The sequence below is a fragment of the Eschrichtius robustus genome, chromosome 16 (genome assembly GCF_028021215.1).
Source record: "Eschrichtius robustus isolate mEscRob2 chromosome 16, mEscRob2.pri, whole genome shotgun sequence".
Taxonomy (NCBI): domain Eukaryota; kingdom Metazoa; phylum Chordata; class Mammalia; order Artiodactyla; family Eschrichtiidae; genus Eschrichtius; species Eschrichtius robustus.
In genome coordinates this window covers 39,748,592-39,775,312 of record NC_090839.1, presented here as the reverse complement: position 1 = coordinate 39,775,312, position 26,721 = coordinate 39,748,592, and the positions used below count along the sequence as shown (strand labels likewise).

At 41.0% G+C, this 26,721-nt stretch overlaps 1 long non-coding RNA gene and 1 other non-coding gene across 2 annotated transcripts in view; one reads left to right on the top strand and one right to left on the bottom strand.

Annotated features, from left to right (window-relative positions):
- LOC137750675 (uncharacterized) overlaps window positions 1-26,721 on the bottom strand; it is a 37,317-nt gene that overhangs the window by 5,345 nt on the left and 5,251 nt on the right. The gene's annotated exons all lie outside the window — the stretch shown is intronic.
- On the top strand, window positions 3,974-4,089 carry LOC137750804 (U5 spliceosomal RNA). Its single transcript, XR_011070587.1, has one exon. It is a non-coding gene; the product is annotated as a U5 spliceosomal RNA (small nuclear RNA).

Below are 26,721 nucleotides of genomic sequence, written 5' to 3'. Positions count from 1 at the left end.
TCATCTTTAATGGACTTCAGAAAGGCCTCTTTCGTCTCATGCAAACTGCCTGGCAGATGAAGTTATCTGGAGCATCCTTCTTGGTGATCTTTTCCAGGGATTCAAAAAAAGACAACAGGCCACAGAACACCTTGGTTTATACCCACAACTTCCCCTCATTGGTTTAAAGACATCATAAAAGATAATGCGTCTTGCTCATAAATAAAAAGTACTTAAATGCAATTTTGGCAAAATGTGTCCCGGGGTAATTAAAGTTTTTTTTTTTTTCTTTGTGACTGTTGCTGTTATAAATAGACCATCATAAAAAAAATCAAAAAGGGAAACGTTTTAAAGGCTTACTTCAGGACCTGATACCCTCCCCACTTTATTTTTCTTAGCCCTAATGCCAAAGGAAAACAAACACTTATCAGTGTGCTAATGGTGTTTATTCCCCCATCTGCTTTGGAAGGGCGGCAGTGTGCCAAGTCCTGAGACGGTCCACCGAAGCACCAAGGGAACAGAGGTCAACTCCATTGTCAACTGTACCCACCACTTATACTTTGAAGTCCATGGAAGTGTTCAGGATCCTGAATTTCTTTTCCCCAGCTCTGTGTCTTTGTAATATCTAAACAGTTTTTCCCAGGCCTGGTGGAGATTAGGTTCCTTCCAATTTGCCTGTGAAATCATGACTACCTTTATGCCCCTCTAAAAACAGCCTCATTGAAGATAGTCAAAAAAAAGCAGAATGCCTCTTTGTTTCTGCTTTTTTCAGGATTCTGACTCCCAACTGCTCTGCTGGAGCTGCCCTCCAGGGATGCTTTCGGCCATGAAGCTGGAGCCACACCTGTCCCCACACCTTTTTTACACCATCTCCCACTACGCGGTACCCAGCAGCTGCTCGGGAGCAGTAGAGAAGGACTGTACTTGTGTTTTTCATCTTCTTGCAAGTCATCCCTTACCCAAGCAAAATTCAACCATCCTGTTCAGATAGGAGGTCCCTGAAAGATCCCAGGAGAAGAAATGAGCATTTCCTGCTATTTTTCTCTCTCCCTTCCAAGCAGCAAAGCATACAGAGGAAGTAGCTCTACTTTCTCCAAGTCTTAGCATTTTTGGCACCTACACTGGAACACATGCCCAAAGCAATCTCATCTGCAGCAAGATTATCTTTTGGTGGTGATATAATTCTTAATGCACCTCAATGTATTAGCTGCCCCAGTGCCTCCCGCGATCCACTGCAATGAAACCTCCCTAATCTTGACAATGGATGTCTTTACAATCACTCCAACAAACAAACAGTAATTAGGAAATGGAATCTATTATCATTTTAGACTGAGTTCAACTCATCTGTAAGCGGCTCTCGGTGAGCGGGGCAGACTTGGTGCCAGCCTCGACTTTTGCTGAAATCCCCTCAACACACGAGAGTAGTAAAAGGGTAAGGTTGGGTAGGTTTTAGTTATAATCATCCCTCTCATTTATAGAGAACTTTTTTTTTTAGTAACCTTCATGTCCATTATTTTATTTGATTCTCAAAGGAGCAGGCAGGATGGCTTAGTAGTTAGGAATGCTGGCTGCAGATGCCTGAGTTTGAATCCTGGCTGGAAACTTACTGGCTTTGTGATACTGAGCAAATCACCATGCCTCTACTTTCTTATCTGCAAAACGGGGATGGTAAGCATACACACCTCATAGAGGTAAATATATCTATATCTATATATCTATATATCTATATCTATATATCTATCTATAGAGAGAGAGAGAGAGAGCAAGAGACAGTGACATGTGGAACTATGCCTGGCACATAGTGAATGCTAAATAAATTATTATTATTATTATTTTCTTATTTAAATATTACAGCTGATGTCATAAAGACTCATCAGATTCCATGCCTGGCCGAAGCAATTCCTTAAGCGAGGAGGTCAGGTATTGTCTTAGTTTGGGTTCTCTCAGAAACAGACCATGAGAAACATATTTGTGTGCAAATACACAGGAGGTGAAGAACCAGCAGAAGCAGGAAAGCGAAGGAAGCAATGAAGGGTGTGCTATGAGCAGGTTACCACTGTGGTCAACCAGGCACAATCCCAACGGGGTCCCTGTGAGTGACTTTGTAGAACACACAACAGACCTCAGAACTGTCCCTCTGAGGGAGGATGCAGCTGGGGAGTTCATCTGCTAACTCCATCCCTCATTGTCAAGGGCAATTCTGGGGCTATGACCCTGCAGTGAAGACTTCCAGCCTGTCCCATGCCTAGGAGAAGCAGCCTTGCAGGACCAGATGCACTCAGGCTTAGAGATGCAAGAAGCTCTCAGCATATACTAGAGCCATCTGCAAGTGACCTCCTGGCTTGGGCAAAGGAATATGAGCCGGGCAGGGACATCGGTGACTACAGGGATACAATGCAAGTCTTAGAGTGCTTTGACTCTCTTGTGCATCCAGACAGAACCAAAGCCAAATGAACTCAGCCAAGAACATCTCCTGAATTATCTTCTGGAGAAGGATACGGTGTGATCTTTCCTGGTAACTCGTCCCAAAGCTTATCAAACTCTACAACATCCTTACATAATATCAAAATTCCCTTTTGGTGAGTCTTTTCTTCTACATTTCTTTTCAACAGGGAGAGAGAGTAAGGTTGACAATATATTTTATTTGGTAAGACACAAGAAGAAGCCATGATATTGCTTTAGAGCCTGCTAGGTATGTGGAAAAGAAAATGTTCTCTGAGATGAAATGCTCTACTCTGAAAATGTGATAACCTATTTGAAAATGACTATCTTCAAATAGGTTGATTCCTCTGCACAGGAGTAGTGCCACAAATATGCTTTCTGGGTCATATTTTCGGAAAAAGTAAAGTTTGCAGTAACTATTGTCAAGTTGACAAGTTTACGCTTGAAAGATATAATGCGCACCTGAGCCCCCCAAGGCAAGTCTCAGGCCAAGTTCTTTAACTTCATCAAATACCCTCCCTTCGCTCCCCTTCATCCCTCCAGGCAGGGCTTTCATTTCATCTTATTACCCTTCTTCCCGAAGGAAAAAAATCCAAAATCAATTTATAAAAGCAAAAACTTTCATCCACCATCCATTTCTAAATAAAGAAGGAATACTGAAGCAAAACAAATTTATCACAATCACTCTCTTGGATTTCTAAAGCCAAACCCTCTAAATGTGGAAAAGATACAGTCAGTGACGAGGACATGGTAGATTCTGGCTTTTATTTAGAAGGTCAGTTAAGCCCATTTCCAAATAGGCATCTTGGTGTCTTTATATGCAGAGGGCTTGTTTTCTCTATATTTGGGCAAAGCCCTTTGGAGTAACTGAAAACCACCACCTCTGAGGATGAACTGTGATGTAGACCAGAGAAATCTTAGTTGAGGTAACTGAGGCCAGAGATCCACAATGAAACTGTACTGTACTGCTTCATTTTTCAAACTTACACATTTTCCTAAACCCTTTTCCTTGGGTGATTTATGTTCAGTTGATTTTGCTACAGGCCTGGAATGTTTACACAAAGGCTTAATAGACATTTACTTTGGAAGTTACATTGTGAGATAGAATCAAGAAATTGGCCCATTGCCGGAGTCAGAATGGGAGGCCACCTGGAAGTTAATGATCACTTTGTAAAGACCAGAGGCATGTAACAGAAGGTTCCAGAAGAGTGAAGACTTCATGTAATAACCACATTGCACTCAGACATACACCATTGGAATGACTGAGGAGAAACCCAAGTTCCATAGAGGCATCCACAGATAGAAATATCCAGGATTACAATCACTCGACATCTTAATACTTTAATATCATATTTTGTAATGCATCTTACAGTTTATATATGCTTTTATGTAACATCTAAATTAATGCTCTCCAAAAGATACCGTAACCCCAAATGCCAAATAGTCTGCCTTAAATATTTGATTCATGCAGAATTTACCTTTGAGGCACATAAAAAAGAATTATGGCCCTCACTGTACAGATGTGGAAACTGAGATTCAGAAAGCCACTTGCATACTCTGGTTTCTCTTCAGATCGTATAACTCTTTCGCCTTTTACTAAAGATTTCCGTGGAGAGAAACAATTCTGAGCCTTTACCCAATTTTTTGAGGCCTTGCTCTTGCAAGGCTTACAAATGTGTACGAAAAACAGACAGTCGTTTACCTCATTAAGGCGCCTTGCTATTGCTAATTTCCTCCACTCACTTGAAGTGCTTATCTTCAGAACACCTAATCTTTCATACGTGCATTCTCACTTTATGATCTTCGTTCTTTTCCCCTGGTGTTTTTTTTCCTCTTGTCCCGCCTTGGCATCCTGGAATTCCCTGGCTGTCCAGTGGTGAGGACTTGGTGCTTTCACTGCCGTGGGCCATGTTCAATCCCTGGTTGGGAACTAAACTCCTACAAGCCACGCAGCGCAGCCAAAAAAAAAAAGAAAGCCACTTTCTCTAGATTACATGATGTCTAACTGGTAAAAATCACAAACCTTTAGTAACATCACCATGCTTCCACAGCTCTTTTGATTAAGCTATTAGTTTTTTCTATGATTCAACCAAGCCCGCATACAGCATTCACATTACTGGGCTGAGCATACAGAGGATAAAAATAATATGTATGAAGTTGAAGGACAGGGAGAACTACTACACAGGGTTAGAAGTCAGAACAGCGGCTCCCTCTGGTTTGAGAGGGGTAGGTATTGATAGGAACGGGATCCAGGTGAACATCATGGAGGAATAGAAATGTTCTCTATCTTGATCCAGGTGGTGGTTACACAGGTATATAGAGACATAGAAATTCAACAAACTATAGCCTTCAAATTTTGTATTTTACTGTATCCAAACTATGCCTCAATCATACCCCCTCAAAATAAGGGGTAGAGAATGAGGGCATGATAATGGTGTCATATGTTCTAGAATAGAAGGACAAGAACAGAATAAATAGTCCTTACCCTGGAAGAGCTTATTTATCAGGCCAAAAATAGAAAATGCAGAGATTTCCTCTTCAGAACAACTGAATGTCGAGGACTGCACAGGTATACGTTTCTACACTCGCTTATGTTGATACTCGTATGTTTCTACACTCTTTCCTATAGAGCCTCCTCTTGCTCTGCCTCCTACCAGGCCCACTTCAGCCAACAGCCACCACCTCTGCTTGGCAACTACACTCCACATACCTTAGAGGAAAGAGAAGAAAATGCTGAACGAGTTGCCTTGGTAACCAGAGCTTTTATATAGCTGGCTTTTTGGCTCTGTCCTCCTACTTGTCCCACTCTCCTAATTCCCACCACTCCCCCAGAGGCTGTTCTCCCAAAACTTCCAGCACCTTTCTGTTATGCCATCCAGAGGTTGGGCAGCCCCTCCCCACCAAGTCTCCTTCTTCTCTTCAACTTCTGACCTACTTATTCTGAACTTGCATAGTTGTTTGTACCTGAATTTTAGCAGGCTTTAGGGTTTCTAACCCATGGTCTTGTATGAATCTCAAATCCCACCTCATTGTCACTCTGATGGGACATCCTGATACAATTCCCAGCGCAGCTACGAAAACTCCCTCAAGGATGGAGAACTCTTCCCTCCACTCCAAATCTTTTAAGTTAGATGAGATTTACCAAACTGTTAGTCACTGAAGACAAAACTTTATAGTCAGGGCTTAGAATACCACCCATCAGAAAGCAGAGAAGGGAGGGGGGGTTTCTACTGTGAATATCATCACAAATTGGACATGTACTTTCCATTGGAAGCTTACGCCCAATGGCAAAGTGGGCATTTCCCTCTCTCCCCTCAAGACTGTCCTAACTTGAATAGCCTGCTTTGGCTGCCAAATTTTTGTTTTCAAAGAACCAAGAAGATGATACCTCACAGGCGGTTCTATAAGAAAGTCACTTCTGGGCAAGAATTAAAAATTACTTAGGAGCCAACGCATGATCCATACTGGGGCATGGCTCCCAGGTTGACCCATGCCCAGCTCTTTCCATCATACCATTCCATTCCCAGCTCCCGGTCCAGGTTCCCAGGGTAGTCACTGAGCAGCAGATCGTAACAGTGGTACATTGGGCTGGTTCCTTTTTTTTTTTTTTTTTTTTTTACAAGGAGAGTTAAAGGAGAACCTGGCCCAGGGTTTAGACCAAGTATCCAAAACTAAAGCTCAGTAGTGAGAGGTAAGGAATGGAGAAAGCTGGTGAGGTTTCTGCAACTTGTATTACTGCCCTTGGGTTATTTCCAGGACCAATATCTTTTTTTTTTAATAAATTTATTTATTTATTTATTTATGTCTGAGTTGGATCTTTATTGCTGCGTGCGGGCTTTCTCTAGTTGCAGTGAGCAGGGGCTACTCTTTGTTGTGGTGCGCAGGCTTCTCATTGAGGTGGCTTCTCTTGTTGCGGAGCATGGGCTCTAGGCACGTGGGCTTCAGTAGTTGTGGCTTGCGGGCTCTAGAGTGCAGGCTCAGTAGTTGTGGCGCACAGACTTAGTTGCTCCGTGACATGTGGGATCCTCCCAGACCAGGGCTCCAACCCGTGTCCCCTGCATTGGCAGGCGGATCCTTAACCACTGCGCCACCAGGGAAGCTCAGGACCAATATCTTGAGTATATGACTCATACAGTTGCATAGGGAGCCATGCTTAGAAGGGCCCCACATTTGGTTGAATGCTCTGGCATTCAATGTATATATATTGCTATGAAAATATTCTATGGGGCATAATGCTGATGGTTAAAAAACACATGTAACCTGAAAAAGCCCTGATCCATTGTTTATCAGAGGTAAGAAGTGATAAGGTTGGCTGAACTGTATTACAAGTCAATTTCTGGCAGTGGTACAATGAAGCAAAAAGAGGAATCCAGGCAATCTACTGAATAATAATCGTTTCTCTCCTTCCCCCAAAAACTAAGGGATGTGTTTCCAAAGAGGCCCCTTATTATTCTTTGAATTTTCTGTGTCTTCTCAGATCAGGTTTCTTCTAAACTCTCTCCTCTTCTGTAAAATCTTCCCTCACTATTTGAAAGCAATTCTGAGTTTTTCCCTTTTACTATCTCCCCTCCTTTCAATAAATCTCTGAGCGTATAAAGGCTCTCCTGGCCCTTGTCAGCATGGGAGCCGAAGGGGGCTGGGGCAGAGTAAACAGAGAAGGGGGACCTTGGTACCTGGGCTCGGTGCCTGGCTGCAACCCTTTTTATCACCCACAGTGTCCTCCCGGTCCTGGAATTCACCACCACAGCCTTCCTCACCACCTTCAATTCTCCAGGTCCATTGCCTCCCCTGCCCCTTCACTCTCAAAGATGACCTTCCCACCTACTTCCCTGGGAAAATTGAGAACATCTGATGAGAACTCCCACAAGTTTCCTCCCAAACTCCTTAAGTTTTCTTTGGATCATCACACAAACTTTCTTCCTTCCCGCCCATCTTGGGAGAAACTTTCCCCTGCCACATGGACCAGTTAACCCCTTATACCTGCCTCCTACCATGACTATGGTCTCTGTTTTCCCCCTCCACTGGCTACTTGTCCAATTCCTCAACACATGCTCAAACCTTCTCATCCAAAAGGAAATGAACACACAAATATCAATAACTCTCCAATCTCTAGCCTTGCTTTTTCTATCAGTCTCCCTCCTAGTCTTCTGCTTCCTCATCTCTCTTTATCCTTCAGTAAAACAAGTTATTGTCTGAATACCATCCAGTACAAAACTGAGAAGGCACCAAATAAATGGGAGGCCTGTTCCTTCTTCTCATGCATCTAGGCTCTTCCTCTCTTCTGTCCTCGAAATTATCTTCTCAAAGGCCTTGGTCTGCCGCCCATCCTGGTTTTATTCCCAGCAGCACTCTCGCCTCTCAAGATGAACCCTTCTCTTCCTAGGTTTTCTGTGATGTTGGTTTCCCTCTGACTTGGCCTACTGCTCCTTTGAAGTGTCCTTCAGTGTTTTTTCTCTATTCTTTGTTCATTACTTAATGGAGAGTATTCCCCAAAATGCCAGCCTAGGCCTGTTCTCTGCTTACTGCACTGTCCATCTTTATCCCATGATGAATCTCATTGGCTCCCATCCTCACTGTGCGTTTCCCAAAGGTATATTCCTACTTCTGACTCACTCCTAAATTCCACATTACATCCCTAACACCTGCTAAACAGCCCCAGCTGCCTGCCTGACATCCTGCTAAGGATGGCCCACTGACTCCTCTAGCCTTGTTAACTAAAGCCAAACTGATGTGACACGAGGAACCACTTTCTAATTTTCAGGAAGCTTCTTACATGATTTTTGCTGGGGGTAGAAACTGGTGTCAGACTGAGGCTCAACAGGCCTATAGGTAGAAGAGAAAGTTGATCTTACCCGGCTGGGGGAAGAATATGAGATAGGAAACAAGGCCATATCCTGACCCAAAGCAGCAAATTTGCACCTACTTCTGTGTTTGGCACCAAATGTTGCCTCGTGGTCCTCTTAAAATTTACATTGTGCAAGACACTGATAACACATAGAGACATCACCAAAAATTAGACAAATATTGCTTGTACACATAGAGATAGAAAATTAAGTACTTATTTTGGCTGCAAGTCAAGGCACAATGGCATTGCATGAAGCAGGAAGTGATGGGGGAGGCTGGCTTGGGCACAGTGGATCAAGAAAAGCTGTGACCTCTTTTCCACTTATTGTTCATACTGTAAATGCTTTACTTCCATCAATTAAAAGGCCCATGTGGACTCCGTCCCTCCAAATTTTTGTGGGTCTGTTAAAGCATCTTTCTGTGATCAAGACTCACTTTTCTCGTTAGTGGATCTGCTTTTCCAATCACTGCATCCCCAATCCCCAAGGAGCTCTGTGACTGATATGCTCCTGGAAGACACAGACGCTAACATTTTCCTCCCTGATTTAAGAAAGTAAAGAAGAGTTAATAAATTTTTGGTTATACATGTGTCCTACCTCCCACCAGAGAGAAAAAAAAAAAAAAGTCTCTCTTTTGAACAAAGGAGAATGAAGGAAAGCTCCCTTCCTGCACCAGGAGCCCAGACTTCCCATCCAGGGCCTCCCGCTAATTCCAGGCCTCACCCTGAAATCAGGGAGGCCTGGGCCCTTGGGATGCTCACCGCCCCTCTCGGCATGATCTGCAGTATTCACAGCTTCCGCGTGTCCTAATCTATTCCATATTCCAGGAGGCTCTCTGGGGGGAAAGGTAATTATTCTCACACAGTCACTCCACACTTACTTTCTTTCCCACTCACATCCGCTTGGAATCAAGAGCAAGATGAGAATGGTGTTCTGCCCTCCCTGGTGCTGCGGGGCTCCTTGGCCTTTGCTTAATCAAGGCAATTGCTGTGGCAGGAAGCCATGTACAAAGTCACCTGCCCAGAAGAAAGCAGGGAGCTATGGAACAGCCTTCTCTCAGCTTAAAAGGAGCATCTGATCAAAGCCACACTGTAGATGTTAAAGAAACAGACAGAGTAAGAAGGAGCAAACACACTTAGGTACGAACAACTCTAGGGATGACTTCATGGAGAAAGTCACAACTAAATGATTCTATTACTTTCTCCTAACTACCATCTTGTATCATGTTAATTCAAAACTGTGTTAGTTTTCAGGTTCATGCACCAATGAGGAAGCTGGAATTAAGACAACCCATTTGAGACATTTCCAGGGCTTGATAAAGCAAGTACTGTTCCCACCAACCTAACCATTTGCCTGACTACTAAGTAAACCTAGATTTCTTAACTCTGCCAGATCCATCTAACAGGAAGTCCTAACTCTACTTCGAGAATATCCCCTAAATCCAGCCCCTACTCACCTCCTTGGCCACTACTTTTTTAAATTCAAGGCACTATGATTTCTTGGCTGGAATATTACAATTGATGGTCAGCAAGGCTCTCTGCCTCACCCCCCCACACACACATATTTCATTCTCTACACCACAACTGGAGCGAGTATTTGAATACCCCACTTACTTTCTAAAGGCTTCCCGTTGGCCTCTTAATGAAATCTAAGCTTTCACCTAGTCTGCCTAATTTCCCTTTGGCCATCCTCTTCCCCCATCTGCACTCTCATCCCCTAATGCTCTCTCCCTTGCTCCCTATGCTTCAGCCACACTGGCCTCCTTTGTTGTCCTTCCATGACACCAGTCTCTTTCCCATTGTCTTGGATTGGATTTCCTAATAGCAGAGCCTGTGATGGGGATTCTTGTGCATGTGGTTTATTGAGAGACGGATCTCAGGACAAAACTGAAAGAGAGTGAGCGAAGCTGAAGAGGAAATGGGAAGAAGCCAAGCAAAGATGTGGTCCCCACTGGAGACCAGGCTGGCCAGGTGATCCCATGGCACCAGTTGAGACATGGGACCAGCATCCTGTACCGCTCTGTCAATCAGCCACTGACTGTGGCCCACCCCCCGAGGGAGGACATAATCTCAGGCATTCTCTTCCGGCTGAGGGAAAATGAAGTTGTGAGCAGATAGCAACCAACATCCACAGCTAGGGAATGGGTGCCTCGGCCCAGGGAAGGGGATCTAGGCAGAGCATCAACAGTTTTACTAGACCTGCCTTAGAACTTGTTTAAGTTCTGCCTGAAACGCCCTCCTTCCAGATCTTCATGTGTCTAGCTTCTCGTCATCGTTTGCATTTCAGTTCAAATATCGTCTTTTCTGAGTGGCCATGCCCGGCCATCCAGCTAAAGGAGCCACTCTGCTCTCCTACTTAGTCAATATCATTATTCTGCAATATCCTTTTTTTTACTGTCTGAAATAATATTTCCTATTTAATATTTACTTATGTTTACTGGCTGTCTCACCTACTGGAACATAAAGTCCAGAAGAACAGGAGGACAGTATTGTCACCTACCTAGTGGTAAAGTCAAAAGATTCTAGAGTCAGACATCCTGGTTCAATTTCTGACTCCACCATTTACTGGCTCAATAAGCGTGAGCAAGTTAGCTTCTTACAATGCCAGATTACCAGGTTATTGGGAGGATTAAGTGAGCTGATGCAAGTGTTTAGAATAGTGGCTGATACATGTTAATCACTCAGTAAATGCTAGCCTAGAAGATGCCTTGTGAACGAATGAATGAATGAACAAAATAATTCTTTAGCAACTCAAGCTGCCACTTCACTTTGCCTATATGATGTGCCTCAAAGGCCACTGGCAGTGCTCTAATTTTTACCCTTTAAGGCTACACAAATTCTTATTTTCTTTCTCAGCCATCAGTAGGCATCCAAACTACCTAGATTATGTTTTGTTTCTTGATGATGCTCAAAACCAGCCAATATTCTCATCTTGACCGCACTCATTGCAAGTTCGTAGACTTGAAGGTTCAATTTCGGGGGCCGCAGCATGCTAAATCTTGAAGGCCCTCATCCCTCAACCATAAGCAGTCACTGTTCCAACAACCCTGGCCCATTGTTACCCTCAGGCCAACTCTACCATGTGATTAAATAAACTGGCTGCATCTAGAGGAAAGGAAGCTTTCAGTAAGCTTCAGCCACAATATGAGCTGTGGTTTTGTCTGTGGCCTGGATGAAATGGGCAAAGGAACAATTACTTCAACTCTCCTCTGAAAGAGAGGTTTTATGGGAAGCAGGAAACAGGGGCAGTCATTAAACAAATATAACCTGAGCACTTTCTGTGAGCAGGCATTATAGGGAACATAAAGATGAGCCATGGCACAGGATAAGATAAAGAATTAAAGACCCAGTTCGGAAAGTAGTTGTAATAGTGGAGGAGAAGGACACATTTTATTCATCTAAATTCTTTAAGGAGGCTATTGCGTTTGCTTGGATGTAAACATCTGACAAGACATTTAGGATTTATGGAAAAACACAAGAACCAGTTTAAGTTACAGAACTGTTATGGGGAAACCAGACAATGTGTTGGTCCCTGAGGAAGGAGAAGGAGGAGAGCCATGCAAAAGTTAGGAGGGGTTAGGATTCAGAGGGAAGCCAGAGATGCCGTTAACAGCTCCACTTTGTCATTGACCCCAACCTTCAGCAAGATGCCCAATTCAACAATGAGGGAAGTTTTCGTAGAAAGCAGTAAAGGGTCCAGGTTTCCAGACTAGATGACTTGAATTGATACAGAAACCAAACCTATCCTGCAGGTTAGAGGAGATGGTGAAGCTGAAGGAATCTCAGGAGAGCACCTGCCTTGGCAGGCCATGAGATAGGGTTTGTGCGAAGTTTACCCAGATATCCAAGGGGTCAGGAGGACTCAGCAAACAGGGGGGCTCAGCAAACATCTACATACTCTCATACTCAAACAACAGATATCCACATTTCAATGACAATCTCGGTGGTCCCATTTTCAAACATGGCCTAGGATCTTCATCACATGCCCAAATCTCAGATAATGAACCATTATAAGCAACGGCTAAGTTTCAGAAATAGCACAGAGAGGGGCAGGCCCATGGAGGTCACCCAGCATCTCTTCTCCTTCATGTATTCTTCCTGGGTGAAGTGTCAAATCCCATCTGTAGTCTGAGGAATCTTCAGGCCAGTTCTCCCACTTAAGCTCTAGAAACCGCATTGTCGCAACAGTAGATAATAACCACAATGGCTATTAAGCACTTGAAATGCAGCTAGTACAATTGAGCAACTGAATTTTTAATTCAATTTAATTTTAATTTATTTAGATTTTTTAAATGATACTCAATTCAGTTACTGGAATGCTTTTAACTATGTTTGGAACAATTTAAATACGTGAATCTATTTTTTCAACCACAAACTTTTCAACTCTAAATAGAAATCTAGTTTCCAAATTGACGTGTGCTGTAAGTATAAAATATGTTATTTGATTTAGAAGATTTAGTACAAAAAAATTGTCAAATTTTCTTTTTTTTTTTAGTTTTATTGAGGGATAGTTAACAAATAAAATGTTAAAATGTACATCACAGTGATCTATGTGCACACTGTAAAAGAATTCCTACCATCTAATTAATTAAGATATCCATCACCTCACATAGTTCCTTTTTTGTGTGTAAGAATATTTAAGTTCTACTCTCTTAGCAAATTTCAATTATACGATGTTTATCAACTATAGTCACCATGTTTTACATTAGATCTTCAAGACCTTATTCATCTTATAGCTGAAAGTTTGTACCCTTTTACCTATTTCCCCACCCCCAACGCCAGGTCTTGGCAAACCACTTTTCTACTCTCTCTGCTTCTATGAGTTTGACTTTTTTTTTTTTTTTTTTTTTTTTAAGATTCCACGTATAAGTGATACCATGCAGCATTTGTTTTTCTCTGTCTGGCTCATTTCACTAAGCAGAATGCCCTCAAGTTCCATCCATGTTGTTGCAAATGGCAGGATTTCCTATATGCTGAAATGATACCATCTTGGATATACTTGGTTAAATACAAATAGTACTAAAATTAATTTCACCTGTTCCTTTTGACTTGTTTTAATGTGGCTACTAGAACACTTAAAATTCCATATGTGGTGTGCGTTATGTTTATGTTGGACAGCATGGCTCTAGAGCCATTTAGCCACATCTCCCCTTGGGTCTTTCACAAGCACCTTCAAAGTACCGTATCCAAAATTAAACACCATCTTTGGTTCCCCACCTCACCCCCAACCTCTTTCTCCTCTAGAATTGCCTAAATGCCTTTTTTCATCAGATTACACTGCAAAAAGTCTGGGAACAATCCTTGATGCTGAAAAGTTAGTACCACTTTCACTGCCATAGACCTTCCTCTCCGGTGAGGGCAGGGCCAACGTCTGTCTGCATCCATTCCCTGCAAAGCGCAGCATGTGGTAGGCTTTCAATAAAGACTTCCTAGATGAATGAATGAGCAAAGGAATGAATGATGACTCACCTTGGGAATGGTTGAGAGCACAAAGCACATGCAACAGACTTGGGCAGAGAAGAGACAGTCCAATGCGCTCCCAGAAGCTGCCAGCCTTGAGGAATAGAGGGGAGTCAGAGTCCCACGCACAAGGCCATGGAGTGAAGATGGGAAGATGAGGCTCTAGCGGCTCTCTACCTGGGGCGGGGGGTGCAGGGAGTCAAGATAACCAAAGCAGTCAGGAACCGCCTATGGATTAGGGAGGTTCAAGGTTTGAGAGCTGCCTCAATGAACCACGCCCTATTCAGCTTTGCAATGTGGCCTCGTGGCTGTGAAAAGCTGGAAGAGGATTGAGAAAGACAGCAAATCTAGGTCAGCAGGAGCCGTGGGTGGATTAAGTAGAAAGTTAGTGAACAGCCTTGCTGAGCATCCACTGAACCAAAGCACAGGTGGGTTAACAGGTGAAAGTGAAAGATGAGCTGGAGAAAGTCAGGCTCCCTCCAGAACAATTTAGGCCTGGGAATCTACTTTATCCTGCATAGGTTTCTCAACTACAAAGGGAAATTTAGCATCCAAACTGAGATGTGCTGTAAGTGTAAAATAAACACTGGATTTAGAAGATTGAGGCCTAAACACTACCTGAAACAACAACAGCAGTGGCTGTAGCCACCATTTATATAGATTTAGATGGCACATACGATGTGTCAGAAGCTACTTTAAGTATTCTCTTTCTTCTCTCTTTTCTCTCTCTTGTTCTCTTTCTGAATGTATACACATATGTGTGAATTACATATGCCTGTGTATATATACATATGTGTGTGTGTTAGCTTTAATCCTCATAGCAACCCTGTAAATTGTAAGCATTATCAACCCCATTTCACAGATGAGGAAACTGAGATCTGGGATTCAAACCTAGGCTGTCAGTTGTAGTCTACGTGTTTAACCAGCATGGTACTCTGTCAATCACAGACACTGTGGGGAGGAACAGAACCCTAACTCCTGGTGCACTGGGTAAGGCTTAGGGTCCCTCTGCCTAGTGTTCTGTGGCTGACAGGTTTATCCAAGGAGCATGTTTGGGACAAGGAGAAGAAACATGCATTATTCTCCCAGATTCTACCCACCTCCATTCACTCCCGCAGTGGACATGTGAATTTTTTAAGCTCTCTCTCACTTGGGTTTCTATTAATCCTAGCCTCCTCTTGAGAAGAGAACTCTTCCACTGTTCGCTATGACTGCAAACTTAGACGATACTGAAGGAAACTGTTATCTTTAGAGGGCACGGATCCTGAATTAATTGAGGGCTGGAGTTGGGTCTTCCATTTCTGCCTCCGCACCTTCAGCTGAGGAGTGAGTCCAGGAAGCACAGCTTTGCAAGAGAACATGGAAGGGGACGCTCAACCGGCCAGCTTGGGGGTTGGGGGAGTGAGAGCAGGGGGGATCTGACATAGTCGTAATCCTTACAGTCTTGCCCCAAGTCAGACCTGCAACAAGTAAATAAACAGACCCACTGCCCCTTGCCCTGATCAAGTCATTCTCAGTTTGGGAGGGCATATTTTGCCAGTATCTTTTTCTTCCTATTACATAACAAATGTGATGTTTGCAGTAATTTTAGAAAAACTAACTAAACAAAAAAAAGGCGGGTGGGGGGGAGGGAGACACAGAATGAAACCTCTGGTAATGCCACTATCCCCAAATTAACAATTTTGGGAAAGAGAGACATGGAAGGGACATGATGTCCATCTTCAAATATGTGAAGGAGAAGCGTGTGGCAGAGAGACTTCCTTTGTTTCACTCATTATATCAGAACAAGAATCAGTAGGAGACTGTTTAAAAAAGGAAAATTTCAAGTCAATAAAAAAGAACTTTTTCTAGCCATTAAAGCTTGTCGATATTGAATGGTTTTGAGCTCCAGTTTAGAGAAGTAAAGACTTCAACTAAAGACCCCTGACCATCCGTATTAGATTGAATGTGAAATTTATGACCTCTAAAATCCCTTTCAGCTCTAAGATTCTATGTTCTTAATATCACTAATATATTTTCATTGCGATATAATTTACATACCACAAAATTCACCACTTTAAAGTGTACAGTTCAATTATTTCTAGTATATTTGCAGAAATGTGCAATCGTCACCATTATCCAATTCCTGAACATTCCATCACCCCAAAAAGAAACTCCATATCTATTAGTAGTCACTCCCAATTCTTCCTCTCTCAGGTCCTGGTAGCCACTAATCTATTTTGTGTCTCTGTGGATTTGCCTATTCTGGACATTCGACATGAATGGAATCATACAATATGTGGCTTTTTTTGTCTTGCTTCTTTCACCTAGCGTAAGGCTTTCAAGGTTCCTCCATGTTGTAGCATGAATCAGTACTTCATTTTTATGGGCAAATAATATTCCATTGTACAGACACACCATATTTTGTTTTTCTCTTCATTTGTTGATGGACATTTGGGTTGTCTCCATTTTGGGGCTATTATAAATAATGTTTTTTAAATACTTGTGTACAAGTTTTTGTTTGGACATATGTTTTCAATTCCCTTGGGTATATACCTAGAAGTAAAATTGCTGGGTCATTTGGTAACTCAATTTTTAACTTCTTGAGAAACTGTCAGACTATTTTCCAAAGCAGCTGAACCATTTTACATTCCTACTAGCAATGTATGAGGGTTCCTTTCCATATCTTAGCCTATAGTTGTTATTGTCTTTTTGATTATAGCCATCTTAGTGGGTGGGAAGTCATATCTCTTTGTGGTTTTGGTTTGCATTCCCCTAGTGACTAATGATTTTAAGCATTTTTCCATGTGTTTATTGGACATTTATATATCTTCTTTGCAGAAATGTTTATTCAGATCCTTTGCTCATTTTTAAATTGAGTTGTCTTTTTATTGTTGAGTTGTAATATTCTTTATATATTCTAGAAGATCATTAAGATATCTGACTTTCACTATAAGTGAATTAATTTGAAACCTGGGAAAACTAGCTAACTTTCCAGGGAAAAAATAGCAAAGTTGAAACTATTTGAGATACAAAAATCTAACATGAATAGTCAATGAAGAAATTTTAAACATTTTAAATTAAAAAATTTAAACATTTATAAAGCTACTTCCATATCTTCCCTAAGCCCCTCCCAACCTACACTATCTTAAAATCCCAAAAGGCACCAGGATCAGCTGGTTTCAAGGATGAATTTTTTCAAAAAAGATTTCTGAAAACAAAGAGATTTTTTCCCTATACTATATAATATGTTCCAGAATCTAAAGAAAGGATATTTCCTAATTCCTTATGAAGAGAACATAAACTGATACCAAAATCTGAGAAAAATAGCCTAAGAAAAAAATTATACTACAAACTTATTTATAAATATGGATATAAAAACTCATAAATTAAATATTAATGCATGCAATTTGGCAATGCATTAGATGAATAACAAATCATGACCTATGGGAATCACAAGATAATTCAACTATGAGAAATCAGTTAACATAATTTAAAATGTGAATGGATTAAAAAAAAAACCCTCAATATATTCAGAAAAGGCATTGAATAGAAACAACATTTATTTCCATTTTTAAAAAACTCCTTAGGACCTGAAAATTGAACAACAGTACAATACCACCTCACATCCCCACATAGGCTAACATTTAAACATTTGAAACTATAAAAAAGATGGCAAAGATGGTATGAAATAGAACTTTCATATACTCCTTCTGGGAGTTTAAACTGGTCAAATCACTTTGAAGAACAATTTGGCAGTATCTAATAAAACTGAAAACCTATGTACTGACTGAAAAATTCTACTCTTGGGTATATATTCTAGAGAAATTCTTGCATAGGTTTCTATGCAGACTTTCCCAATTATTTCCAATGCAAGGCTCTTTAAAATAGGGAGGAAAGTCTAAATTACTTCAATAGGAGAACAAGTAACTAACATTTGGTATATTTATATACTAGAATACAATATAACTGTTAAAATAATGTAATTTTCCCTATTCAGTCACATAACTAGAGCTCCATACAAAATGTTGAGTGGAAAAAAGCAAGTTTCAGATGATACACACCTTGACATTTATGTCCTACTTCCAAACACAAAAATGAACTTTATATGTTATTCATCAAGACATACATACGTATGTAAGTGTATTAAAATGGAGTGAAAAATATACATGTTCAGTTCACATTTTCTTCTGGGCTTGGGACACAAAGAGCAAACTACAGGTGGAAGACAAAGAAAACACCAGCTTTCTCTGTGTGCTTTATTTCTTTCATTTAAATTAGGATGATGCAAAGAGAGAAGAATATATCCAATCCCCAGTTCTGATTGGCAGATATATGAATGTGTGTTATTATTCACTTTACCTTTGGATAGTTTTCAAATTTCTCTGAACAAAAAAAATCCCTTAGTAAAGTAAGAACACAAAGAAAGTCTGTCAATATGAAAAAAAATATGTATATAAGTATATATATATATTTCAAAACAAAAGTCAACACCCTTCTTCATGGTGAAACCCTAGAAGCATCTACATCAAAATTATTTTTTAAAATAAGGATACATGACTATTAATTAATATGGGTCTAGGGTTCTAACAAATTAACTAATTGACTAAAATTTAAAAGTGAGCATGTGGGAAGGTGGAGTCAAGATGGTGGTGTGGGAAGACGCGGAGTTACCGTCTCCCCACAACTAGGGCACCTGCCAGCCACTGCTGGAGGACTCTGACACCCAAAGAGATGGGAGGAACCCCAAAGTGAACTGGTAGGATGTAGGGGGACTGAGTGGGGAGGAGAAGTGGAGGCCAGACAGGATCGGCACCCCTGAGGCCAGGGACGCAAGGAGAGGCAGGCGGGAGGGACTCTCCAGGAAGAGCAGGAGAGGAGTGGAGGGCGATCACCTGGCCCACTGGGGCCGGGAAGCCTGCTGAGCTCCCAGGCCAGTACCCTGCCCTCCAAGGCCCCCTCCAGGCTGTGGGGGTCCTTGGGGGCATAGGAGGGAGGCCGGGGAGATCAGGAGAGGCAGGCAGGAGGAGCCATCCAGGAGGAACGGGAGAGGAGCAGAGGACGATTGCCCTGCCCACTTAGCCGGGGGAGCCTGCTGAGCTCCCAGGCTGATTCCCTGCCCTCCAAAGCCCCCTCCAGGTCTTGTGGGTCCTTGGGGGCATAGGAAGGAGGCTGAGGGAAGATCAGGAGAGGCAGGTGGGAGGGGCCCTCCCAGACTGGAGGAGCAGGAGAGGAGAGGAGGGCGTTTGCCCTGCCCACTCGAGCCCAGGAAAGCTGCTGGCCTCTGAGGTGAGGTCCCCTGCCCTCTGAGACCAGGGGTGGGGGGCACACCTGGGCCCCTTCTGTTCCTTGAGCCTAAACCCCACCCCCCACAGCCCCCAGGGGCTTTTCCAGCCCTGGGGGTCTGAGCATTGGCCCAGCCCAGCACGCAAACCTGGCCCTTGCTTGGGCCCCATCCTCCACAGCCAAGGCCTTTCCACCACCCCCCCCTTTTTTTTTTCTTTGCCCTCCTCCTCTTTTTTACTCTTGTGGTACTGATGTACCTTCTGGTTGTTGATTCATCTATATTTTTATTTTTATATTCTTCCTAACATATCTGTTAGTTTCCTAGTCTAATTTTATTTTTTACTTCGTTACTGTTTTTTGTTTGTTTGTTTTTGCTGCCCCAGGCGGCTTGCGGGATCTTGGTTCACGAGCCCGGGGTCAGGATGAAGCTCCTGCAGTGGGAGCTCTGAGTCTGAACCACTGGACTAACAGAGAACCTCAGACCCCAGGGAATATTCATCAGAGTGAGGTCTCACGGAGTTCCTCATCTCAGCACCAAGACCCAGCTCTACCCAATAGCCTACAAACGCCAGTGTTGGAAGCCTCAGGCCAAACAACCAGTAAGACAGGAACACAATCCCACTCATTAAAAAAAAAAAAAAAAGGATGGCAAAAAAATATGTCACAGGTGAAGGAGCAAGGTAAAAACCTACAAGACCAAATAAATGAAGAGGAAATAGACAATCTACCTGAAAAAGAATTCAGAGTAATGATAGTAAAGATGATCCAAAATCTTGGAAACAGAATGGAGGCACGGATTGAGAAAATACAAGAAATGTTTAATAAAGATCTAGAAGAACTAAAGAACAAACAGAGATGAACAACACAATAACTGAAATGAAAAATATACTAGAAGGAATCAATAACAGAACAACTGAGGCAGAAGAACGAATAAGTGAGCTGGAAGACAAAATGTTGGAAATAACAGCCAAGGAGCAGAATAAAGAAAAAAGAATGAAAAGAATTGAAGCCAATCTCAGAGACCTCTGGGACAACACTAAATGCACCAATATTCAAATTATAGGGGTCCCAGAAGAGGAAGAGAAAAAGAAACGGTCTGAGAAAATATTTGAAGAGATTATAGCTGAAAACCTCCTTAACATGGGAAAGGAAATAGTCACCGAAGTCCAGGAAGCACAGAGAGTCCCATACAGGATAAACCCTAGGAAAAACACAACAAGACACATATTAATCAAACTAACAAAAATTAAATTCAAAGAAAAAATGTTAAAAGCAGCAAGGGAAAAACAAAAAATAACATACAGAAGAGTCCCCATAAGGTTATCAGCCAATATTTTGGTGGAAACTCTGCAGACCAGAAGGGAGAGGCAGGATATACTTAAAGTGATGAAAGAGAAAAACCTACAACCAAGATTACTCTACCCAGCAAGGATCTCATTCAGATTCAATGGAGAATTCAAAAGCTTTTCAGACAAGCCAAAGCTAAGGGAATTCAGCACCACCAAACCAGCTTTACAACAAATGCTAAAGAAACTTCTCTAAGTGGGAAACACAAGAGGAGAAAAAGACCCACATAAACAAACCCAAAATAATTAAGAAAATGGTAATAGGAACATACATATCGATAATAACCTTGAATGTAAATGGATTAAATGCCCCAACCAAAAGACACAGACTGGATGAATGGATACCAGAACAAGACCCGTGTACATGTTATCTACAAGAGACCCACTTCAGATCTAGGGACACATACAGACTGAAAGTGAAGGGATGGAAAAAGATATTCCATGCAAATGGAAATCAAAAGAAAGCTGGAGTAGCAATACTCGTATCAGATAAAATAGATATTAAAATAAAGACTGCTACTAGAGATAAGGAGGGACACTACATAATGATCAAAGGATCAATCCAAGAAGAAGATATAACAATTATAAACGTTTATGCACCCAACATAGGAGCACCTCAATACATAAGGCAAATGCTAACAACCATGAAAGGAGAAATTGACAGTAACACAGTAATAGTAGGGGACTTTAACACCCCACTTACACCAATGGACAGATCACCCAAACGGAAAATAAATGAGGAAACACAGCTTTAAATGACGCAATAGATCAGATAGATCTAATTGATATTTATAGAACATTCCACCCAAAAGTGGCAGAATACACTTTCTTCTCAAGTGCTCATGGAACATTCTCCAGGATAGATCAAATCTTGGGTCACAAATCAAGCCTCAGAAAATTTAAGAAAATTGAAATCATATCAAGCATCTTTTCTGACCACAGTGCTGTGAGATTGGAAATCAATTACAGGAAAAATACTGTAAAAAACACAAATACATGGAGGCTAACCAGTGCGCTACTAAATAACCAAGAGATCCACTGAAGAAATCAAACAGGAAATTTAAAAAAAAAACACAGAAAGAAATGACAATGAAAACACAATGACCCAAAACCTACTGGACACAGCAAAAGTAGTTCTAAGAGGGAAGTTTATAGTAATGCAATCTCACCTCACGAAACAAGAAAAATCTCAAATAAACAATCTAACCCTACACTTAAAACAACTAGAGAAAGAAGAACAAAGAAAACCCGAAGTCAGTAGAAGGAAAGAAATCATAAAGATCAGAGCAGAAATAAATGAAATAGAAATGAAGAAAACAATAGCAAAGATCAATAAAACTAAAAGCTGGTTCTTTGAGAAGATAAACAAAATTGATAAACCCTTAGCCAGACTCATCAAGAAAAAAAGGGAGAGGACACAAATCAATAAAATTAGAAATGAAAAAGGAGAAATCACACTGACACTGCAGAAATACAAAGGATTATAAGAGACTACTACAAACAACTATATGCCAATAAAATGGACAGCCATGAAGAAGTGGACAAATTCTTGGAAAGATGTGATTTTCCAAGACGAAACCAGGAAGAATTAGAAAATATAAACAGACTTATCACAAGTAATGAAATTGAAACTGTAATTAAAAATCTTCCAACAAACAAAAGTCCAGGACCAGATGGCTTCACAGGTGAATTCTATCAAACATTTAGAGAAGAGCTAACACCAATCCTTCTCAAAATCTTCCAAAAACTTGCAGAGGGAGAAACACTCCCAAATTCATTCTACGAAGCCACCATCACCCTGATACCAAAACCAGAAAAAGATATCACAAAAAAAGAAAATTATAGACTAATATCACTGATGAATATAGATGCAAAAATCTTGCACAAAATACTAGCAAACAGAATCCAACAGTGCATTAAAAGGATCATACAGCATGATCAAGTGGGATTTATCCCAGGGATGCAAGGAGTCTTCAATATATGCAAATCAATCAACGTGGTATACCACATTAACAAATTAAGGAATAAAAACCATATGATCATCTCAATAGATGCAGAAAAAGCTTTTGACAAAATTCAACACCCATTTATGATAAAAAAAAAAAAACTCTCCAGAAAATGGGCATAGGGGGAAGCTACCTCAACATAAAAAAGGCCATATATGACAAACCCACAGCAAGCATCATACTCAATGGTGAAAAACTGAAAGCATTACCTCTAAGATCAGGAACAAGACAAGGATGTCCACTCTCGCCACTCTTATTCAACATAGTTTTGGAAGGCCTAGCCACAGCATTCAGAGAAGAAAAACAAATAAAAGGAACACAAATTGGAAAAGAAGAAGTAAAACTGTCACTGTATGCTGATGACATGATACTATACCTAGAAAATCCTAAAGATGCCCCCAGAAAACTACTAGAATTAATCAGTGAATTTGGTAAGGTTGCAGGATACAAAATTAATGCACAGAAATCTCTGGCATTGCTATACACCAACAATGAAAAATCAGAGAAATTAAGGAAACACTCCCATTTACCATCGCAACAAAAAGAATAAAATACCTAGGAATAAACCTGCCTAAGGAGGTGAAAGACTTGTACTCAGGAAACTATAAAATACTGATGAAAGAAATCAAAGATGACATAAACAGATGGAGAAATATACCATGTTCTTGGATTGGAAGAATCAATGTTGTGAAAATGACTACACTATCCAAAGCAATCTATAGATTCAATGCAATCCCTATCAAACTACCACTGGCATTCTTCACAGAATTAGAACAAAAATTTTTACAATTCGTATGGAAACACAAAACACCCCGAATAGCCAAAGCAATCTTGAGAAAGAAAAACAGAGTTGGAGGAATCAGACTCCCTGACTTCAAACTATACCACAAAGCTACAGTAATCAAGATAGTATGGTACTGGCACAAAAACAGAAATATAGATCAATGGTACAGGATAGACTGCCCAGAGATAAACCCATGCACACGTGGGCACCTAATTTATGACAAAGGAGGCAAAAACATACAATGGAGAAAAGACAGCCTCTTCAATAAGTGGTCCTGGGAAAACTGGACAGCTACATGTAAAAGAATGAAATTAGAATACTACCTAACACCATACACAAAAATAAACTCCAAATGGATTAAAGACTTAAATGTAAGATGAGACACTATAAAACTCTTAGAGGAAAATATAGGAAAAACACTCTGACATAAACCACAGCAAGATCTTTTTTGACCCACCTCCTAGAGTAATGGAAATAAAAACAAAAATAAACAAATGGGACTAAATGAAACTTAAAAGCTTTTGCACAGCAAAGGAAACCATAAACAAGACAAAAAGACAACCCACAGAATGGGAGAAAATATTTGCAAATGGAACAACAGACAAAGGATTAATCTCCAAAATATACAAACAGCTCATGCAGCTCAATATCAAAAAACAAAAAAACCCAATCCAAAAATGGGCAGAAGACCTAAATAGACATTTCACCAAGGAAGACATAAAGATGGCCAAGAGGCACGTGAAAAGATGATCAACATCATTAATTATTAGAGAAATGAAAATCAAAACTACAATGAGGTATCACCTCACGCCGGTCAGAATGGCCATTATCAAAAAATCTAGAAACAATAAATGCTGGAAAGGGTGTGGTGAAAAGGGAACCCTCCTGCACTGTTGGTGGGAATGTAAATTGTTACAACCACTATGGAGAACAGTATGGAGGTACCTTAAAAACTAAAAATAGAACTACCATATGACCCAGCAATCCCACTACTGGGCATATACCCTGAGAAAACCATAATTCAAAAAGAGTCATGTACCACAGTGTTCATTGCAGCACTATTTACAATAGCTAGGACATGGAAGCAACCTAACTGTCCATCAACAGATAAATGAATAAAGAAGATGTGGCACATATATACAATGGAATATTACTCATCCATAAAAAGAAACGAAATTGAGTTATTTGTAGTGGGATGGATGGACCTAGAGTCTGTCATACAGAGTCAAGTAAGTCAGAAAAAGAAAAACAAATACCGTATGCTAACGCATATATATGGAATCTAAAAAAAAAAAAAAAATGGTACTGATGAACCTAGTTGCAGAGCAGGAATAAAGAGGTAGACCTAGAAAATGGACTTGAGGACATGCGTTGGGAGGGCAAAGCTGGGGCGAAGTGAGAGTAGCATCGACATATATACACTACCGAATGTAAAATAGTTGGCTGGTGGGAAGCAGCAGCATAGCACAGGGAGATCGGCTCAGTGCTCTGTGATGACCTAGAGGGGTGGGATAGGGAGGATGGGAGGAAGGCTCAATAGGGAGGGTATATGGGGACATGTGCATGCATATGGCTGATTTGCTTTGTTGTGCAACAGAAACTAACACAATATTGTGAAGCAATTATAGTCCAATAAAGAGCTATTTAAAAAAGTGTGTATTTGTGTGTATATGTGTATAAACATGTGAGTGTATATATGTGTGTGTTATGTCCATATGTATGAATGTGTGTATATGTGTGTGTGGGTACATGCATGTGAAAATATGTATGAGTGTATGTGTATATATATGTGAGATAATAAGTGTGTGTGTGAGAGTGTATGGGAGTGAATGTATTTGTCTGTATGTATGTATGTATGTAGGTGTATATAAATGTATGAATGTATGTATGTGTGTATGTATGTTTATCTATGCATAGTATTTATGTGTGGGTATGGGTATGTGTATATATGTATCTATAAGTACGTATATATAAGTATTTTGCAAATGCATGCATATGTGTGTATTTGTGTGCATGTGTGGGTATGCGTGTATGTACATACATGTGCATCCACACACATCAAATAGGAGGTAATACAGATCAGGTGTTCCATATGTGTTGTTCTGTCTTTTCAAGTAGATTTTATGCGTATTAAGGTCTGAAATTATGACTCATATTTCTTTTGGAATTTGCACACAGTGAGTTCTCAACAATACTTATAGAACTGAATTTGGCACCACTACCCCTCAATTTCCATGGACCAGCAAGTTTTCACAGGCCAAACTTCAGGGCTTTTTTTTTGCTCAGTACAAAATAGTTTATAGTCAGAATAAAAAGTAGAAAATAAGACCCTAGAGATGAGTTTATTTTAAAATTTACAGAGACACAGTTATTCTTTTTTTCTGGATTCCATAGCAAGTATCAGGTAACAAGAGTCTATAATCAAATGTCTATATTGCATAATTCCTCAAAAATCACTAAAATTAGTTAAGGAAAGATTGAGAAGATGCTAGGCTGTGGATGACCCACTTTATTAGCCAGAAGAACAGATGAGACTCCATCAAGCGGACCTCACCTCCGCTCTGGGCCAGTGGTAACTCCCTCATTTAGGTGAAGGTGGGGACCCCCTTCACCGATGTTTTGTAGCAGGAGAGGGAGATGGTAGTGGTGGTGGTGATGCATGTGGCCTCCTGGTCCTGTGTGGGAAACCTGTCAACCCACATGTTCAGCTCTCAGGATAGGAGGGTGGGGTCCACAGGGGAGAGTCATAGCCCAGGCCTGAGCAGACATGCTCAGCGATGCATCCTCCTGACAAGGAGACACAGCCACGGCTTTTGTTCTGCAGGCCAGCAAAGGCAGCCGGAGTGGGAGAGCCATCCAAAAGCAAGAGAGACCATTTCCTCACACACAAAAAGAGGTTAGTCTCTTATTTTCTTTTCCTCTGGAGACTGAGTCAGGCAGGAAATCAACACCCTAAGGTCAGATCTAAGTTGAAGAAGTGAGAGCTCCATTTGGGTTCAATTCAGCAGGCTGCAAGACACACACAGTCTAGATGGGCAATAAACCAGAAGATCCACAGCAGCAGAAGAAATGCCTTACTCCCAAACAGCACTTGGAGCTCAAGAACAGTCTCCTGCATTTAAAGTCAGACTCCCCACCCAGCAAACCAAGCTGTGTTCTTTCTGGGTGGCTGGCTTAAAGAATTGTACATTACAGTGGAAACTCCCATTTACTTCATTTACTGCCATTTATAATATTTTCCACTATTTGGAGATAATGAATTCATCCTTTTCTTTTTTCCCTTTTTTTTTTTTGCAGGCCACCACAAGAGCCAAATGTTCCAGAATCTTTCTCAAATGTGTTACCCTTCATTTTCTATGATAGCTTTAGTGGTTTCTTTGGAAAGGCCCCAATATCAACCAAATTAACAATGCTGAGAATAAACTCAACTGTCACTTTCATTCCCTTTGAACAGCAGGAGGGAAACGCCACCTTCAAGATCCTTTCCAGCGTGCAGGCATAAAGTAGAGAGGTTAATTAAAGTCACTCCCAGAAAAACAACCACCTACCATAGAAAGTTTCTCCCTAGCCCAGTCTAACTCTGTATCACAGTTTTAG